General features: G+C 40.0%; 1 protein-coding gene across 1 annotated transcript in view; it reads left to right on the top strand.

The window, feature by feature from the left end:
• LOC141730806 (uncharacterized) overlaps window positions 1–7,181 on the top strand; it is a 37,422-nt gene extending 30,241 nt beyond the window's left edge. The window contains exon 3 of the transcript XR_012582472.1: window positions 6,743–7,181. The gene's annotated coding sequence lies outside the window, so the exon portion shown is untranslated. The remainder of the gene's footprint in view (window positions 1–6,742) is intronic.
• Window positions 7,182–21,800: the final 14,619 nt, after the last annotated feature.

Here is a 21,800-nt window from a genome sequence, read left to right as displayed (position 1 = left end):
TTATCTAAAATAAATATGAAGTTTTGCTTTATCTACTCAGTACTACATGCTTTTCCCAAATAGGAAGAATAGGCAATTTTTAGATCTACCATAATATTCCACACAAAATATTAAGATAAATTTCTCCCCAATAATACAGAAAGAATTGACTAAGGAAGCCCTACAATATATGAATATAGAAACTAATTATTGAAATTCAGTAAAAGCAGAATTCAGTATAAAATTATGCAATTCCTATGTCCTTTGAGGGACAACCAACACCACAAAACCCAAATCCCTTTTCTAGAGAAAACATGCCATGTCCTTTTGTAAAAGGCTGGGGAGGAACCTGGAATTTACTTCTGTTTCCATATTCCACTGGACTAATTTTGCTACGAACAGTTTCCTTGTGCCAGTGGAAATTGGGGGGTTTGGATCAGACCAGGTTCAAGTGTGTTCCTAATTCAGCACCTTGTTCCTGATGATGGCAAACAGAAAATGCTTCAGAAGGTTCCTCACCAGTGCTAGAAAGTCAATAGCTGTCTCAAGCAAGGAGATCCTTATCCTTATCCTTGCCTCTTTTCCTTTATAAAGTCCTAGATATTTAACATTAGGTCTTATCTGCATGGTTCATTTACAGCCCTGCATCTAATGACCCAAACATTGGCAGAAAGAGGAAAGCAACCTGATCTATGAACATTTATTTTAGATTAACACTTTGTTAGAATAACAATCAATTTGAGTGGAAGGTAAGCATACACAGGCTGGATCTACTGAGTATGTTGAGACTTGTCTCACTTTCACACATCAGCAACTTAGGAAGCCCCAAAATTTGCAAGAGAAGAGAGGAGAAAAACATTTTCAGGCAGAAAGCCTGTAGAATAAACATTATACTGTGGGGGGGAAAAATGGTGTGCTTTTTTTCAGTCTGTGTTATACATGTAAGACAAAATTCACCTGGGGAAGGAAGGGCTGGGGTGTGGGGGGAGCAATTGCAACCAAGCCCTGCATTAATAGGGGACTTCCACAGATTCCTGGCTGGTCTCCAGCAGTACAACAGCTCCCTGAATCTGGCAGGTTTTACTCATTGCTTTTGCGCATGTTTTTATTTTTGGCTTTGGCTTTCCTCTCCTTTGCTGCTCTTCCAAGTTCCACAGGAGGAAGCACACAGCTGTCCTTCCTCAGGAGCTGCACAGGAGACAGTGGCCCCTGGAACCACCTCTCCCACCAGCCCTTCTGATGCAGGCACGTACAAAGAGCTTGAGCTTCATCCCCAGCTCCTCTCCTGGCCAAACTGATCGCCCAAATGGGCGAATTACAACCAGCAGCCTCCAGGCTGCGGTTGCAGCATGGATAAAGATATATTTGAGGATATTAACAAAATTCAGAATAACATTTAAAACTACAGCCCCCTAGAAGTTTTGTGTTGCCCTAGTGGGAGATAAAAACTTTGAATGGGAAGGAAGAGCTGCCTCTAGACCCCTTGCATATAGAGACAGGGTGGCCAACAACTGACTCTGCTGGTATTCACCACCCTCCGTCAGCTTCCAAGCAATCAACATAAAGGGAATACAACTAGGGAGTCACTGCAATCTTGTTATCCCCTGCAGAACAATAGTTTTCATAAGAGCAGCCTGGCCTAGTGTAAATGAGAAAAGTCATAAGGTTTCTGGAAAGGTATTTATTTTATCCACAGGTAGGATTGCAACACGGAATGTGATAGTCTCTATTTAGGGTGATTAATAATATGTTATGTTGCTTGTTTTGAGTAAAGACTATAGGCCAACTCCTGCCCTGGCTCAAATCCCATTGAATCAATTGTTTAGCCTAAAAGAATGGATTACAGGATGTGGCTATAATTTATGCATATAAAAATGCAGAGGATTTTACTTTAGGAACAGTGATTTTTATTTCTGTGCACTGCAGTAGTGCCTAGAACCCGAGCTGCTTCTCTCAGGACAGTATCCAAATGCACAGGAATTCCAGGCAGGGACTGTACCCCAAAGAGGCTTTGATCCAGGCAAAAGACAAGTGACAGCAAACAGATGGGGAGAGGGGCAGAAATGACAAGGTAACTGGGAGATAATTATGATCACTATGCAGTCACAGCACATCAGCTGCTTAACCACTATCATTTTTTTAAGGTGTCACAGCAGAGGAGAGTTTTAAGGGAGGATGTGAAGAAGGGCAAGTGTAGTAGCTTGGTAGATTCTTACAGCAGTGGACCCTTGCCGAAGAAAACAAAATTACTACAGTCCAAAATTTAATAAATCAAAATTTCAAACAAAAATCTTGTGAGTGGTGGATACACATTGATCTGTCAGTACCTTATGGGTGTGATAGGGGAAAACAGTCTTGGGAGAGCCTTTGGTGGGCCTTAAAATATCCACAGGATGTTTTTGGCTGCAAGAGAAAAGGAGGAGCTGATGAAAGGGTGCACAGTGGAAGAGGGAAAGGATTAAATATGAACATTGCAAATGGACCCCTGCAGTGGAGTCAGAGAGAATGGGCAAGGTGTGTGCCTGCTAAAGCTGGAGAAACTGGGACTCAGTGCTAGTCTTCAATTTTGGCCTGTGCTTGTCAAAACTCCAAACTACAAAAATCAGATGGTTTGTCCTAGCAAGCATAAATCTAGAGAGAAATATGTAGACAGACATAATGTATAGAAAGACACAATATCTGGAAAAAAAAGCAGGCCTAGAACCTGAGATGATGGTGCTAAAAGGGTGATCACAGCTTTAGTTTTTGTTTTGCAAGGCACTGCTGGCATGAGAGTTCCTGCACTTAAAAAAGGAAACACTTCTGAAACTTGCTATACCTTAGGGCATGAGCAAAGTATATGGAAAAGTGAGAAAAACAGATGACAAAAAGAACAAAAACTCCTCTTTAAACATTTGTGCCATTTTGGTTTACTTTTTCTCCATAAAAGTTAGTAAGGCTTATAGTTCAATAAATAAACCACTGAAAACAAACCAATTTTTTTGTCACACATATAAACTCAAACTTTGTGTGTCATTGTGGGAACTGAATGAAAGAAACCTAGGCATGGAACTGCTTACACAAACTTGTAGGAGTAACTTTTGGATAGCCTGAGCAGTTGCAACTCCGATCTTACTGTGAGCAAAAATAGAAAGGACACTGTGCATGCTACTGCAAAGCAATTTTTATATTATAAATATGTTTAGGTGCTATCTAAATTACCACCAGAGCTCTGACCTTGATTACAAATGATCATAAAGTAAAGAATACTTTGAAGTGCCCCAAATTGTAGATCAAAATGCTTGTATATTCATCACTTTGACTAAGATCCAGCCAAGATTTTCTTGGCTAATAAAGACCATAAATTAAATAGAAAACAGGCCCAGTAAAGAGAGGTCATGGCTGCTTTTTTAAATGCTTACAGTCCTTTAGGGCAGGATGTCTGTGCTGCTTTAATTGTTTAGAGTTTCACTTTCTGCCATGGGAGCTGCAAATGTGCAAGCCTCTGCCTCATAATGCTGCAATATAAACCTCCATTTAAACTTGATGGGTCCCTTCTCATTGGAGTTTTATTTTCCAGGCACTTTTGTGATGTGCTCTTTTATGAGCAGTGTGAATAAATATGATGGCAATATTACCTATGCAAATGGGCAGAACTAAAATGTCTAGGGTTAAGAAAAAAACAACAAAAACTCTGTTTCAAAATAGAACCAAAATACCCAAAACATCAACTACATTTTTCTTGTTTTAATAATGAGTTTGTTCTTGCCAGTCAGCATTTCTCTGCAGCACAAACTACCCACGATCTGATTGGCAAAGTGTGAAAGTGAACCTAATTTCAGTCTTATTTTGATTCTTCCTCAGTGTGTAGATGTGTGACCACCCTGGGGCTGTTCAGCAATCCTGACTTTTGGGAGGATCAGATGCTTTCCCATCCAGTCCACATGGAGAAGCTGCCTGGCTGAGCCTGATAGAGTGCAAACAAATATCCTGTTGTATGAGTACCTATGATTTCTCACACCATCCCTAGCAGGGGTGATGTGAGCAGAGCTCTACATTTCCTAATAAGCAGATTTTGCTTGTTTGAGGACTCTCCAATGAATCAACTTTTCAAAAGTCTTGAATGCCAGTCAAAGGAAGCATCTTTGGGGATCATGGCCTTTAAATATAGCAGAAAATCCACTTCTAATCCCCCTGGAAGTGGATCTCCCCAGACTCTAATGGTTTCTATATTTAAGTGATAAAATCATTGTGACTTACCAGAGCAGGACATTGGATGGTCTCAGATTCTGTCATTTGGTTTGCCTGAAAAGGAGCCAAGAATGAAGATTCACAAAGCATATTATGGATTTTGTGAAAACACGTGATTGTTAGAGAAAAGTGAGCTGTCAGCTCTTTGTGATAGTCATGCAAGGGGTGAGAATGGAAGGGCAGGAGATGGGAGAGGAGCTCAAATTCATTGTGTGCTACTGGTAAAACACCCCCTCCTCAGTTATACCAAATTAAAATTTCAATTGTGCTAGAATCACACTACGCTAAAGTGCAGATTTCTCAGGACTAGCCTGGAGATTAAGCTGTTACTAATTAGGATGTCATGATATTACTTAGTTCAAGACACTCTTTTGGGGGAGGATAGTGCAGCAGAAAATAGACAATAGCCAGTGCTTCACCGGAGAGCACAGCTTCTCTGTAAAATTCACATTGCTCCTACTGATTTTTTCCTATCCTCTAAGCTGAGGGTTGGCCAGATTCTCTTTTTTAATTACATTATTGTAAATCTGCAAAAAAGAGTCCAATTAATTGATGAGGGTTTTGTAAAAAAATACAACAACAAACAAACAAAACCCACTGAAGTCACAAATGAGACATTCCTATGTTCCCTGTATTCTGCACTGTGCTTTTTCTTTCCCTCCTTCCTTGCCACGTTCCTTTCCCAATCTCTCTACTTATTTTATTCCATCCTCTTCTACCCATTCTTATTGATGTTTTTTATGGCTTTGGGTGGGTGGTTAACTGGCATTAGGAAGAAAAGCCATACAAAAACATATCCACATATAGTACCAGACAGAGCACCTGCCTCCTTTCTCTTGGTTACCTCAATGTCATTACCAAACAAGCTATATATTTATTATTTAAACAATATTAAACAGTAGGGGGAAAAAAAAGAGAACAGTGTGGTTTCCTACAGAAAGAGAAAAGCAGTTAAATGAGTACCTTAATTCCTTGCAATTGAGAAGCTGTTACTATAACAAACAGCAGCAAGACTTTTAAATCAGGCCTCTGGAACAAAGCATTCCAGTGTCACTTTTACATTAGTGATTGCAGTTGATGTCATTTTCACAAAACAAAATTATAACCAAAATGGATATTTCAGGTCAGAGTGCCACAAAGAGTATATAGATACATTTCCATCAATAAATCTGCCCTCTTCCTGCCCTGACATAAGTGTTCAACCCCTTGTGATTGACGTTTTTACCACTAAATTATACTATGTCTGCTTCTAGAAGAAATGTCTCCATTACAAAATTAGCTAACCATCAACATAACATAAAATAACTTCAACATGGTGTCATTTCACAAGAATATTGATTCTCACAGACTTACTGGATTAAATCCTGGTTTCCCATAAAAGGAGCAGCCATTATGTCTTTGGTGGACAGAAAAATATATGTCGTGGAAAGATGTATATTGGGGTGATTAAAACTTCATTGCAGAGCTCAGAAGCACAAGATTTTGTCCTGTAGCAATCTGAAATTAAGAAAATGGTCAAATTATACATAAGAACAAGGCTAAAAATCAGCTACAAGTCTGTCATTTTATTTTCCTCTGCTGGAAGATACTTTTGACTACTGGTTGCACAGGAAGAGTCATCAGTTATTCTAGACTGACTACTGAGTCTGCCAAAGACCTAGTGTAGCTTTTCCTTCATTTACCTCACCTTCAGTGCTAATACCTCACACCTCACAGATGTTTTGACTAAAACCTGAAAGGACTTTGAAATTCTTAGCTGAGCAAAGCTATTTATGGGCAAACAATCACAATATGTAGCTGTAGTTTCTTTGTATATCAAAGCTCTAGAAAGACAGGCTACTTAGAGGACAGATTTTTATTATGGCCTTCTCCACTCTGTTTTTATGAGACTCGCCCTGTATTTAGCATTGAAATAACAATGAGCTAAACTCATTCTGGGCAGAACTTTGTGATTTTAGTGAAATTACATTGGACATAAATTTGGCCCAATTCTCTGTGGCGACCTGCATATCAGAGAAGTATCTAAAGGAGAAAATACCACTTCTATGACCACAACTCACTCCAGGTACACACAATATTTTGAGTTTCAGCCTGATTTCTTCAAATGCAGGTGAAAAGATCTCCACTGAGAGAGGCCGATATCAATTGTTGTACGCACTGTGCTGTCCTGAAGGCTTCTGCTCTGCTCAGGGCTGGTGGTGTGCTCAGAGAACAGGAGTGAACAGCTGCCATATTTCTCACTTTCCATCAAGTACTTGTCATCTCTCCTCATCGTGGAATGAGAGTTTACAATCCCACTGGTGCTGCACTCCCTTGCAGAGGAAAGCTGGGTGCCGGGCCAGCTCCAAGAGCTCTCAGTAATGAGGTGTAAGAAAACTGGGGAAGCATCAGGCTGTTGGGGGGATGGCAATCCCAGCGTCCAGGGCAGGGGGCTGTCTTAGTGTGAGAATGGGGCTGTGTATTCTGTCACCATCTGTTAGAGGTGGGGCATTATCTTCTGTTCCTTGTGCAGTTTTCTTTGTCTCTCCCACAGCCAATCCTCCCTCCAGGAGATCTCTTCTGTCCATGGCCACTGAGTGTCCCTGCATGGCTGATCCAATTCCAGCATCCCATGGGGAGATGCTCCGCCCAGGGGAGGAGCCAAGCATTCCTACCTGGATCCAATCTGAGGTTTGGGACACCACAATAGCCTTTGCTCACTGCATTGCCAGAGGAGCAGCTTTCTGCTGCCCTGCATTGCCAGAGGGAGCCCAGGCCCATCTCCAGCAGCCCTGGAGCTGCAGAGGAAAACTCCCCCCTTGTGCAGGATCCCTGCTGCAGCAGGAGCACAGATGGGACTGCAGGAGGGCTGAGCCCCCATGGGATGGGACTGTGCCACCACCCTGACACACAGGGGCAGGGCATGTGCTGACTCTGGCAGTGTTGTTCTGTGTTGCTTTGTATTACTGCATTGTTTATTCTACTTTTTTATTTTCTTCCCTAATAAAGAACTGTTATTCCTGCTCCCATATCTTTGCCTGAGAGCCCCTTAATTTCAAAATTATAATAGTTTGGAGGGAGGGGGTTTACATTTTCCATTTCAGGGGAGGTTCCTGCCCTCCTTAGCAGATACCTGTCTTTCCAAACCAAGACAAGGTATTCCTTGAGAAGCAAAACCCCATCCCTTGACCACACCTTGTGCGGGTTTGTGGGGCAGGGGCACACGTGGGGTTCTGCTCAGGAGCTCCCTCTTATCCTGGCTCTGTGTGGCAGGGAAAAGGAGCACTTCACCTTGGGAGAATCAGTCTGTGGCTGCCTGCTGGTGAAGGATAGTCTGTCACCATTCATCCCTGCCCATTAAGGCTCGGAGAGGACAATGTTACCAGTCTCTGCCCATTCAATCCTTTTTTGTTGGCACATTACTATTTTATCATTTTGATCTTCTCCCTACTGAAGATAAAAGACACCATGGGCGGGATTCATGAATGACTACTGTTATTTATCGACCCAGGACTTTTTGAACATTTTTTCCCCTCTGATTCATGAACCACTTTTCCATATTCGAAAAGCAGTTCATAAATCGTTCAGCACCAGCAGAAATTAATAATAATGAATTCATTTACATAAAAGGACTCATCCTGCCAGTTGCTGATAATGTTTGAAGCCAGAACCTTGTCGGCAAACAGGATTTTTGCTGGCAGTGCAGGAAATAATCTTTTGTTTATAAATTAATTAAAATATACTTTTTCTCTGCTTTTTAGAGCTGCTGTGGGGATACGTTACATTGGGTAACATATTACGCATTTTCTTTTCTGCTTTGTTTTTTTCCCCTAAAAAATGGTATTGCCTAGAATGGAAAAAAGGATATTTGGTAGCATTAAGAGTCAGATTTTAAGAGGGAGTAATGTCCTTTGATTTGTTTTAATGTTTTGAGTGAGGGTTTCTGCCTAAACCATTGGCAGTTGCATTTCACAAGGGTTGGTTTGAATGTATTCTTTCCTGTGGATCCATCTGTGTTCAGCTCTCCCCTCCCTAAGTCTCATCCTGAGTTTCAAATTCAAGTGAACTTAAAATCATAACAAGAACCTCCCACGTTTCCTCTGAGCTGAAACCCACGGGTTTCACATGATTCTGATGCAAAGCTATCTATAATCAGTCCCAGGTTTATTTTTGGAAAGGAAGGGTGACCCTGAGTGAACACTTCCACAATGCCAGTCAAGGGGTAGAATGTGTGAATGGATGTTCAATGCCATGCTTTGCCACACCAGTGCTGTGTGTGTTCCATTAGATCTGAATGCCCCAAGGCAGTGCCCCTTCCCCAGGACTAGATTTACATCACTTACCCAAATGAGAAGCTCATGGCCTTGCTGTGCTGTGGGACAAATTTCATAGAAAAACAACATTTCCAAGCCCACCCCATAAATTTTCCTTTGGATCACCAGCCCAGCAGAGCCAGCACCACACAGCCCTCACCTCAGAACTTTCCTGGCTGCCCTTACACTCCTCCAGGGTACTCCATGTGCCAGGGAGATCCAGGGCTCCTGTGAAGCATCTTCTCTCCCCGTGTGCTCTTCATGGAGACTCCGTGCCTGCAGCAGAGTTTGGCTTCCAGGTCAGAGCCCAAGCCTACAAACTGTGCACAGCAATGGCCAACACTGCTACATTTGGAGCTGCTCTTTGCATTCAGGCCCAGCTCTTTGCAGAGAAAGCCAAAGAGCCCATGCATGCTGCTTTTCTAAGTCACAGACAACAGCACTCGGGGAGATTTGCAAGGAGGGAAAGGAAATAACCATATGAAGACCTTACACAAAAAAATACCCCCCTAATTACCTCTTAATATTTTGAAAAGACTAAAACACTTGAGTGTCAAGTATCATTGCAAATGAGTGGAAATATTTCTTAGCTTGTTTATTTCTTTTTGTACAGCACCATTATTGGAAATTGGGATATGGGAAATGATTTGATGGTTTATACAATTTTTTAGCATTGGAATTTGTCATTTGGTACTCTCATTTTTATTTGTATTTAAGATTTTCCTTGGCATACACAGAACTGAGTGCTATCACAAAGAAAGACTAGAATTTGGAAATGTGTATTATTAGTCTGATCTGCATCCTATGTATGTGTAGGGCTTCAATAGAAAAACCAGTTTTAAAAACTACAACAAAAGGCCCGAATTGTCTGTTTCTACTTTTGCTCTTAATTGGTGACATCTGGGTTTGTTGGTATTGAATGAAACTTTTATTTTGTGTTTTTGAGAAGGAAGAGTTGGCTGACTAGTTGTCTTTATATGGTTTAATTTCCTCTCATGTCCCCTTCTCTTTCATTTCACTGTTTGAAGACTTCTAAGGTAAATAATAATGGAGCCAAAAGAGCTCTCCAGACAATTCACTGGACTGTTCTGAGCTGAACCACTTACCTGGAGCATGAACTTGGGCAGCACACTTCAACTTTATGTCTTCATCTGTAAAATAGAGTTAATGATTCAGCTTAGAAAACTTTGAGTTATGCTCACCAAAATCATGATATAAATTTAATATATTATCCTATTAGTAATCAGATCACCTTTTCTATGTAAGCTTCTATGTAACAAATGGCATGTTGCTTCTCCAAGTCTGCTTGATGTGAGTTTAGGTAATTATTGATATTACCAGTTACTGCCAGTTTATACCAGCGTGTGACCAGAAACAGCCTATCACAGGGTTTTCATGGCTGTATTTGCTACATTTGATCCTTGGCTTTAGCAACTCTTTATGGACTTTAGTAAAAGAAGGAGATAGAAAAAGGAGACTATTTGGATGTGGATCAGAAAACAGAAACTGGAATCAAGCTTCTCAGCAGAAATCATTTGAGGGACAGACATTTTACTCTCTGTGGCAGTAAGATGACATGCTAAGCAGACTGAAAGCAACATTCATAATTTTAGGAGCCCACTTTCCTCAGTACATAAATTCAGGACATTGAGATTGTGACGGCTAAAGCATTTGGAGAGGTGATTGTGACAAGGACAGGAGAGAGGAGGGCTCCTGGATCATACTGTCAGCAACACCAACTGAAACTGTGTTTACTACTGGAGAGAAGACAGCAAACTGGGAAATAATTTCAGCTTAAAGTTCCCTAAAATACATTCCTGTCCAAGCAAGGGAACTGCCAAGTGCAGACTGCAAACAGAACAGGAGGTTTATCTGACTGTAAGACCCTGATTCTTTACAACCCTCAGCTGCACAAGGATCTTCAGCAATATGCAAAGTTCCTGCACAGTAGACAGGCTTTGGAAAACATCCTACTGCAAGTGAAACTGAACTATGAAAATGTATCAGCCTGGATGAATGAATGCCTGTTGGGACTTGCAAAGAGCCACTAAGTCCTGATCCCTGCAGGAGCTGCAGATGTTGCTGGAAGCCACTGCTAACAAGAAGCCAAGTCTGTAGCTGGAGCTGCTCAGCACCTCTGAGGATTTGGCCTCCAATCTGAGCAGCCCACAGACCCTAAAGCCCAATCCTTGGAGGCTCCTGAATAAACTTTAGGAGGGGGAAAAATCTGAGGCAAGCTTTCAACCTTCTCAATTAGCTTCAGTAAGGATCTTCAAAGTTATTTTCATGAGGGAAAGGGATGGAAAAGTAACTTGCTTAAAGGAAATCTGAAAGTCTGGGTTCTGTTCCTGTCCTCTCTAAACATAGCAATAGAGTTTTCAGGAATGGGTCAGGTCACAAAGGCAAGTTGGAAAAGAGAAATATAATAAAGTCAGAAGACTTATTGTGAGAATCAATATGTAAATGCAGTCATGGTAAATGATTCTATTACTCATTTTCACATTTCTGCAAAAAATATAAATTTTTTTCATTTAGCAAATAATCCCAAGATTTTAAAACATCAAATAAACTTTTTGTCACATTCTTGTCAAGCACAGGAGATCCTACTACATGGTCTAAGTAGAAAGTACTGTAGGGCTTATAAAGCAAATGGCAAGTTTTAAGAAGCAATTGGTATATGGATTTTAGTTGCTTTTCTGGCTTCCTTTTTTTTTCCTTGATAAACTGGAGAGCAATAGCCATGAGATGTCAAATGTCTTACCATTAGTCTCCAGGGAGAAGTCCCTGTCTCCTTTCTGCACCAGGGCTTGAATCTCCAGTAAAAATATTATACCCTTCATTCAGTAGATGCACTGCTCCAAACTTTGACAGATCAAAATCCAAGAATCAATTGGATTTCCCAAAATTCTGAAAACAGACTAAATATCCATGAGACTAGGAAAAAAAATCAAAGAAACAAGAATTTGAAACCCCCAGCATACTTGGGTTCTTTATATTCACATGATGACTTCTGAATGTTCAGGGATTAAGTCTTAAGGTATATTTTTGGGATCACACTTTCAAGCTTCCTACATAATCATGAGACCTAGAAAGTTTTGTTTTACCTTAAAAAAAATTTCTTTTTGCATTTGCGGGAGCTGAGGGTTTAAATAAAGCATCAAATACCTCGAAGTTCATGATGAAATAGTAAGAACTGGCAAAGCTGCCTATGATAACAAGCAAAACTCATTTCAGAAGCTAGTAGAGGAGAAGACATAAAGTACAGTTGAAGACAAGAGAAGGTTTTGAAATGTTACCAGTTTGGAAAGGTTGCATGTTTTCATTAGCTTGGCACTGATGTGAGTGGCTATCTCAGCTTTTTGTGCCCAGGTGTGAGTTTTTTGTGGGCCTCTCTTAGACTAAACCACTCACTAACTATTTCAGTCCTTTCCCACTATTTCAGATTATATATCCATTTGCATCATATTATTTTGTTTATTTTTCTGTCAGAATTTTCAAAAAAATGAAAATAGGAAGCTCCTATTGCCTCCTTTCTTGCCTTGGGTGTGGCAGGGTGCAGAGGTACAGAGGGGTCTCAGCACAGCTCCTCCGCCTGCAGAGCACAGGTTTCCATCCCTGGCAGAGGGAATGCTGCCCTGCCCTGCCTGCTCCATTTGCTGTGCTGCACCTCTTCCCAAGCCATGGGACATCCCTGGGTGACAGAACTCTCCTCAGAGACCAGTCAGACACTGTGGTGTTTCCCAAGGAGCTGGAAGGAAGGTCACTCTTTTTATGACCCACCTTTTACCTGAGAAAGCAAAGAGCCCTTCTGCCCAAGCCCTGCTTCCAACAGGAGAGGAGGAGGAAAAAGGAAAGGGGAAAGAGCAAAAAAGAAAGAGGAAAGAGGAAAGAGGAAAGAGGAAAGAGGAAAGAGGAAAGAGGAAAGAGGAAAGAGGAAAGAGGAAAGAGGAAAGAGGAAAGGAAAAAGACCTCTGTGTGGCTGGTATCTCACACTAGTGCCACTGTAAATTGGCTGCATTTGAAGCAGCCAGGCAGGCATCAGAACAGGCAGAAAAGTTGGAAGGATCAGCCAGAGCAAGGCCTCCCAAATATCCTTGAACAGTCTGATTAACACCAACTCTCAAAATTTCTCAGGTATTACCAGACACCAGTTTTCTCCCTGTGCCAAAAGGGCCATTATTTCTAAGGACCTCCACCTTCAACCACTTGCAAAGTGAGAGAATCTCACCTCTACTCCTCACAAAGACAGACATTATTGAATCTGCTCTTAAAATCTCTTTGGCATGACACAACATAATTACCTTCTAGGAAGCTACTTCCAGTGCTTCGCAGCAGGGAACTCTGGCTAGATCCTTCACAGAACACCATCTCTGTTTTCCCCAGCAGACATGAAAGAAAATGGAAAGCAGCTCTATTTTCTTAGACCTCCTTCCTTGCTTTTGCTTCTTCATTCAGCTCCAAGCAGTGTCTTGCAAGATATGGAGTGGTATTCTGGTGTATCTAGAACAGAAGGTTTCTCTCAAGCATTAGGACAGAACCCCAGAGCATAAGAAATACAAATTGTGATTTAAACTAACTGGAACACTTCATTTCACAGAAGGGAGGAATCTTGGGTTTAACTAATTATTTTATAAGTTCTTTCAAATACAAGAAGTATTCATTTACACAGTAAATGATGGATGTATTTTTCTTAATGCATGCTTTTATTTATTTGGTACTTTCAATAGATGTTTTAGATATAGGATTATATGATAACCAGCTCTAAAACTTTATAAATTTATGTAATATTTACCTAAATTAGATATCTAGAAATGCCATGGAAGTTGCTTTCTACTTTTAAAGGTCACAAGTTTTACAGTTTTAAACCCCTGGTACAAAGATAGAAAGCATATGGTACATGTTTTAATAGGACTTTTTAAAAATTTGAGATACTGAAGAATATAGTCAGGCATTTAACATCATTTGATATCTCAGTTTCTTAAAGACAGATTACAGCTGTGTCATAGAAGTGAAAAATAGAAATGGACATGAATTTTAAGGCAAGGTGTGGCTGATGAGGTCATTGATGACCTCAGTTCCACCACTGGATCAAGGTAGCTGCTAGAGCAAATATAGAAATTCTGCCTACCTCAGTTCTATCACAGCTCTATCCCCCTTTTTGGATTACTAAAGAAATACAAACACTGATCAAAGTAGTGACCATATACATCAAAAATAATATCACAATCATTGTCATTAGACTATGAAAGTCAGCATTGTTTAGGAAGCAAGAGCATGAATTGTAGGATTATGAAAATCGGAGATGAACTATGGTGCAAATGATAAAGTATAAATTTAGTAAAAAATTATAACTACTTGAATTCATGTAATACCAGGCTGCTCAAGAAATGCTGAGGGACTGCTGCCTCCTAGTCTGTTTTCATTTACAAGTTCACTTTAGAAATGTTGAAGGATCTGTACGTATCAGAAAATTGCTCACTCACTGAAACCAGCTATTTTTAAGGTTTTATTTAAGGGAGATAATGAATAAGACTAAATTGATGCCAGGCATGAAGCAATTTTAACCAATACATTCAAAGTCTATAATACAAAATATTAGAAAATTATATGTACAGTAATCTCAAGTAATGAGATGTTAAAATTCCTTGGAACCCAGAAACTCTTCTATTCATTCTGTTCTTCTTCTTTCAACCTCACTGTGGGAGGCTCCATCTCTGACATCTTTATATATGATGTTCTCATTTCAAAATGCCACTGAACCTTCAAATGAACACTTGCCTACGATCTTTGAATTCAAAAAACCTTAAATCAAGGTTTTTATATTTTAGTGCACTCAGCCATAATATGCAGTGAAAGAATTTTGGTATTTAGTCTAAGTCTTATTTCAGAAGAAAGGAAAAGACGACTCTCAAAATGAAAACAATAGTTCAGTAGAATGAAATACCAGCAGTACTGGGTAATTTCTAGACAGGATGTTTCAAACATACATTGAAAAGCGAGAGAAATGAAAAAACCTTTAAAAAGTTAAATCTGGAGCAAAATGTAGTATTTTTATAAGACTTTCTCATATGTTATCATGAAAGGATGAAAATAAAATAACATAGGGCAGGAAGTGTGTGTACAGTACCTGGAGCCTGGCACCTATTCCCAGTGTTGATGTGTGTGGGGTTTGCATGAAGAGCTTTGAAGATCTCACTCCTGGTGGACTTTAGGACAAGGCAAGCAAGGAGAGCTTGATGCTCTGTGGTGGACACAAAATTATCATGAACACACTTCTCTTATATGCTTTAAATCAACCTTTTTTTGACACTGGGCTGTAAAGATTTTAAAAGTTTTAAATATTTTCCAAGGCCACTAGTTAGAGCAAACCACCTTTTATACAGCCCTTAGTTAATCACCTACACACACACAATTCAATAGGATATAAACTAAACCAACTGTCTAAGCAATTTGGTGGAATGATGCAGATCTGCTGCTAAAGTCTCAAGTCAACTTTGTGTTTCCTTTTTTGAGATTACCTCCCTGAGCAACCTGTTCCAGTGCCTCACCACACTCACAGTAAAATAATTCTTTCTAATCTGTGTTGCATTTTCCCTCTTTTGCCCTGTACCCATTACTCTTTGTCCTGTCACCATAGCTTCTGAGGAAGAGTCCCTCTCCAGCTTCCCTTCAGACACTGAAATGTGGTTCTCAGGTCTCCACTCTCACTATGCTTAAATAACCATCAGAGCCACTGAGAAATCAAAGCTTATTTACACAAAAATGTTATAGTTTAACTAGTGGCAGAAACAACAAAAACATAGGTACCTCCCTCCTTCTGACTAATCTTAAGATCTGTAACTGACAAGAAACATATTAGAATATTTTTCACCCTACCTGAGTGGGACTGGCATGAGAGCTGTGCAGCACGGGGGGCAGAAGAAAGCACATTTTATATGGATGCACTAAACTTGCAGATGTGAACAGTGCCCAGGCAGCTGAGGAAGAGCACTCTGCTGCAGATCCTGGTAGCACAGCCAGCACTGCACACTCCCCACTCCATCCAGTGCAGCTGCTGCCCTGTGCGTGTGCACTGCTCCATTCCCTTCAGGATGCATGGCTCAGACCTTTCAGGAGGCACTGCTCAGATCCTTCAGGATGCCCTGCTCCTGAAGTGCTCCATTTGGGGTCCCATTCCCTTTGGGATGCCCTGCTCCCTTCCCTTCCCTTCCCTTCCCTTCCCTTCCCTTCCCTTCCCTTCCCTTCCCTTCCCTTCCCTTCCCTTCCCTTCCCTTCCCTTCCCTTCCCTTCCCTTCCCTTCCCTTCCCTTCCCTTCCCTTCCCTTCCCTTCCCTTCCCTTCCCTTCCCTTCCCTTCCCTTCCCTTCCCTTCCCTTCCCTTCCCTTCCCTTCCCTTCCCTTCCCTTCCCTTCCCTTCCCTTCCCTCCTGGATGTTGCTGGCCATGCTCAGCAGCTCCCTTTGATGCACAGGCTGCTGGAACAGCTCCAGTGCTCTAGAGAAAAGTGAGCACCTGAAACAGCTCTGCTGATGAAAATAAAAAGAAGATGAACAAAAGAGCAGTGCAATACTCAGTGCAGCCCTACCACAGACTTTAATTTTCAGTATTTAAGCCCAGCCTGTGGTTGGTGTTACACCATGACAGCTGAACAAGTCAGCATTTGAGGTCTGCTACACTAAGGACACGATAAGTCACCATCCTTAATTTGGAATTATTCAAATGCTCTGACCTCAGCAGATGTAATGAATGTTAATGCATTTGCATTCTGATAATTAAGGGATAGATGCAATAGATGAAGAAAGAAATCAGAAAGGGGTAAAACAAGGCTCAGTCTATAGCACCAATTTTTTTTCAGGTGCTAAATCACTTTTTCCATTTTCAAATTAGTCCAAGAGGAAAACCAAAAGTTAAAACAGTTACCAGTTTGCACAGTTACTCCTTTTCACCTAAAGAGGATATAACCACCATGTTATTCCCTTCTATACACAGATGAAAAAAAATCTTGGATTATTATGAATGTAAAAATACAGAAGGTAGGTATAGCTGTGGAAAACAAATAAAGGAAACTTTCATTATCAGTCAGAGCTTCTAAATAATATGCATTATTTTGATCAGAAAATGATAAAACATTTTCAAATTAAAAAAAAATTAACAACAACCTTGTAGAAAAGTGCAAGCATCTACAAGTTAGATACAAGCCAACTGAATTTAAATATCTAGACCTGAAAGTGAAAACTGTACACAAGTGATCTCTCTTAAATAGATTTTAGTGCTTCTTGATTTAGATACTTGGCTAAAATCCTGCAAAAGTTACTATACTTATTAAATGACTTTAGGAGTTTTTGCACCTAGAAACATGTAAGTTCACACATATACAAGTTCTACAGCAACGAATGTACAGAAATTTTCCCACCCCAACATTTAATATACAGGTTAAGAGTGATATTTTTATGTGTTGCAGCAAAGGTTCAGTAAGTTCACTGGTGCATATATTAAAACTGTTTCTATCTCTTAAAGGCATTGTTGTTCTTGATCAGGTTTTACAGAAAGACATTAAAGACAGATTAAAGACTGCTAAGTGCATGAAACATTAAGAAACCCAATTAAATATCTAGCTACTTTAAATATCTAATCCAGCTGCGGAATACCATTGAGTACAAGCCAACACAGGGTGCGCTGGGAGGTGCAACTATTGCTTTGTCATTTGTGGTGTTGAGTGCCCAGCAATGTACATGGCACTGATGAGGTTAAAAATCTTCCCAGGAGTAACAGAGGAAACCTTTTCTTCCCCAGAGGGATTGCCCCAGCTGCTGGATAAGCAGACAAGTTCCTCCAGGTGAGGATGCAGGAGGGTTGATTGAGGTAGCCCAGCCATGAAGAAGCCTGCTGGGATCAATTAGGCCAACCCAGATACAAAAAGAGAGGAGATTCATTTGATCCTTTATTACTCCTGGTTCCCCACTCTTGACTCCAAGCTGGGGGTCACAGAACTGAATGTTGAGGAGCACTGTAAGGTTGATCTGTTGTTACCAGTTTGTCAGTGGAGTACCTTGACAAATTAATTTCTCTGTAAGCAATAGAACCTCATTCCTTTTAGACTTGCACAGGAAAAATATAAACCTCAATATCTTAATGTAGTTTCCTTTCCTCCCTACTTAATAACAGTTTTTATTTTAATTTTTGGTCCCAGATCTGACAAGAGGCTAGCCAAATATTCCTCACAGGATGCAGAGCTAGGATTGTTCTCTGTGAAGATATTGGCTTCTGGAACAGTCTTATCAAGAAAAAAAATCTAGTGTGTTTCCTAACTTATGGCATAATATTAATTATTTTTAGAAAGACTCTCAAAAATTTGAAATACATAACCTGTGTGAAGAACAGAAAAATGGCCATGGTGTGTTAAAAACATTACATATGGGTCAGCTTTTTGGTGCTGCTTGGACAGAAGTAAGCCTGGGACTGAATACCCCAGTGAAATGTGAAAAATGGGGATCAAAAACCCAGGCTTGCTTCAATACAGCACTGAGTGTTTTGGTTTTGTGGTTCTGTTTCTCCTCTGTGAGCCTGAGCAGCACTTGCTGCTGGAGCTGAGCCTTCCCCCAGAGCTGGAGGCTGCCTGCAATGCACTGCAGCCTCCTGACCAGGGGGAGCTGCCATTCCAAACGCTGCCTTCTTGTCCAATATCAACCCCAAAATATCAGGAGAAGGGCAAGTAGAGGGGGAGATCAGTGTCCCACCCAGCAGAACTCACTGTAGTGTGTTTGCTCTAGTAGTACAAATTCACATTTCTTCCTTTCACTAAATCTCTTTGCACATTTTATTTGAATGAAAGACAGCCAGGGATTAAAATTACTATTGCCTGATTCTTCTATCCTCCATTATATAATCAGGTACAAGTAAAATCCCTGAGGCAGAACAAAGCTTTATTGACTGGAAGCAGACACAAACCTGTCCTATTATAATTAGGGAGAGTTTTGAATTGGTTTCAAGGGACTGTCAGAAATAGGCTTCAGAAAGGATGCATGAAATATCTTGTCTTTTGTAGATCCTCCAAAGCTATGTGCTCTTAGAGCACACAAGAACATGTTCCAGTTCAGAAGAGCAGAAAACCACGAAACATGTGAAGCTGCTTTGCCAAGGAGGAAGCCCACTGTAAATAAAGCCACTGTAAATAAAGATGCAGAAAAGAAGGGGGGTGCATGGGGAACCCCTCAAAAATTATATATAAAAAAGTTCTGATAGGAAAAAAAAAAGGCAAAAAGAAGAGGCAAAGACCAGTTTTGAAAAAAAAAAAAAACAACAAAAAACAAAGCAACCAGTCAACATGGAAAAAAACCCCTCAGAGCCCAAAATAAAATTCCCTTTTTTTCTCTGAAAAATGAAATCTGTTCTAACAATATGCCTACCCATGGTTTCATGGCTGCCTCACAGCTCATAAATTAAGCAAGTTCTAACCTGAGTACACTTAATGCTGAAAGAGGCACAATGTTTGATTCTGTAGACTCTATTCATCCTATGATCTATGGAGGTGTTAAAATACCTTATGTTGGACGAAAATTAACCAAAGAAGAATGGAACAAGACTCATGCCTTTGAGGTCCCTCTGGCATTACTTCTAACAGGACATGTGTAAACACTGCTGTTCTGGACAAATTTCAAATGGAAAGCAGAGGTAATAAAGAACACCAAAGTGTAGTAGTGTCAGTTAGAAAAATTATTGTTTCCATCCCCTTTTAAAGATTTTAGACCAGTACTGGTGCAACTGTTTTCCACCAAGAGCTTTACCTCTAAACAGACCATGTGCACTGCTCTCCAGCCTCACCTAGAAATATATGGGGATTTCAGCATGATTGTTTTAGTTTATTTCCATTAGAACTGAGGCCTTTTTAAGTAGCAAATAGGACTGCTTTACTGAATTCTTATTTCTCAGTGCTTAACATTCCTTTACAGACAAAGAGCACTTAATAACTGCTCAAGCAAAGCAGTGAATTGATAAGAAAGGACTATTGTAACCATCACTTCCACAGTAGCCATTCCAGTGGCATATTTATATTGTAAGACATGGTGGGATGCAGCCTCCTGTACACCCAGCTCAGCAAAGCAGGAGGGGAAGGTGCTCTGGAAAGCAGCAAGACAACACTGAACATGTGAAATGTCTCTTTGTGCCCGTCTGAGACAACACTGCTGCCATTGTACAACATGAAAAAATGATGTCCATTTCCATCAAAGAACAGCAAAATAGAGAGATTTTTACAGTGGTTAGCCTGAGTTCAAAGCTTGGGGTAACACACTTATGGATGAACAGAATAAACACTTACACTTAGGCTTACTGTATACAGCTTAACGAACACATATGAAGATCATATAAATAATTCACATTACTCAAGAGGTGGTGAGTTGAACAAGTCCCTTCTGGTTAAAGTTATTTAAAGATAAGGTGAAGTTAAGTGAGTGATGGCACAGTTACAGAGGCCACAGTCCAAGGGGAATTTGGACAGTCTAAGTTACACTACCAGAGTGATTTGTGCAGAATTATGTCAACTTACAGATCTTTAGACCTTTTGGGAAAAGGAAACGTCTGATCTCTAAAAGAAGTGATGCAAGATGAGTATTGTACAAAGGACAATTATGCTTTACTCAATAAACTATTTCTATGAAATAAAACTGGACATCAGCGAAGCACAAATGGCAACATTACAGTACAGCTGGAGAGCAACTTCAGTGGCAACAAGGAAACTCTCTCACACTAAAGAGTTGAAACAAAAAAGCCACCCTAAAAAAAGACAATCCTTTTTAGTCAAGTGCTGTCAAGTCCTTCTTCTGTAGCAACTTACAAATACGTAATGGATCTATCCTGTATCTCCCTAGTATTATATTTTAAGCACTTAATTGAAGCTGTAAATGTAGAAGGCATTTCTGGAGTCACTACTCTGTGACTGAAGGTAGTGAGTCATTATTTCTGGCTGACTATTAGCCACAACCATCAAATTAATGAATTAATCTATAATCTAGATTTTGGTTCTGATTTAGAAATAACATCAAAAAAATAGGTAGCATTTAGTCTTTAATACTGCAATAAGCCTGCAATACTATTCCTGTTGGAAGGGTAGGATTATAATGCCAGTCTCTTTTATTTTATAAGTAGTTATACATTCATTTTGCTTGATAATTATAAGCAGTATCCTGAACCTCAAATTCATCATTGCAATATTAGTGAAAATTCTATCATTTAGAAGCAATACAATTCAGTCATCTTTTTTCAATAAAATTTACAAAGCAAAAGAATCTCCCTTTCCAGTGCCTTCTAAACACCTTTGTTTTGGATGGTCAAAATGCTAAGAGCATTCCAGTTCAGTAGCTCTGGTTCAGAAACATGCATAACAGTTAACAGTAATGACAAATAGATATAGAAAATAAGCAACAATCCTCGCTGCACTGAACTTTGCAATTTAACACTTAGTTTATATTTAATTAATTCAGAAAGTGAAGAACTTCAAAACTGGCTTTGAACAGGCTGTTTGTTAAAAAAAATAGAACATTTATGTTTTCACTGTTGTTTTTTCAAATGTGATGTGACAAAGTGAAAAAGCTGCATGAAAGTGTGGTTCTTTGTGTGATGGAAGTGGGATGCACCTACTAGTCTCACATCATCAAAGAAACAGACATATATCTATAATTTATGCTTTGCTTTAAGCTTCCGCTGATCCGATGTGGCTTTTTCAGACAACACAGGCAGCCCTGGCACAGCCTGTCAATCATCTGGGCATGCTCAAATTGTAGACCATTAGTAGGAGAGACAGCAAAGTTTCTTTAATGACGCTTTTATATGTGGTGTGTTGGCAGTGAAACAGAGAAGAATTGACTTGATCAATGCATTAGTCTAATCATGGGGTTCCTGCTCTTAATTTCTTTTGTCGGTAATTTCCATACTCAAGCAGCATTCAGGATACTTGTAAAGACACACTTAGAGCACTGCATGATGTATGCAGTCACCTATAAAGCATGTCTTGGATACAGCTCTGTAGGAAACAAGGAAGAAGGATAGGGGGCCAGTCAGATTTTTCTTTGAGCTACTTTTCATGTTGTGAGAATTACAGTACCTTAGTCAAAAAGAGGACGCTTCCATCTTTTATATATTATATCCCTCCCCTAAAAAAAAAGCTCATATCTTCCTAAACCAAAAAAAAGCATACCAGATGACAGCATGTTTGATTCTCACAGGCTGAAAAATATTGCTTCTCAAGCTGAAGTACAAAAATTTTTCTATTTATCCATTAATATAGAGAAACAGTGTCTAGTGAAC

Source organism: Zonotrichia albicollis, chromosome 13 (genome assembly GCF_047830755.1).
Source record: "Zonotrichia albicollis isolate bZonAlb1 chromosome 13, bZonAlb1.hap1, whole genome shotgun sequence".
NCBI classification, from domain to species: Eukaryota; Metazoa; Chordata; class Aves; order Passeriformes; family Passerellidae; genus Zonotrichia; species Zonotrichia albicollis.
The sequence above is the reverse complement of the archived record's forward strand: the minus strand, read 5'-3'. Positions and strand labels throughout refer to the sequence as shown.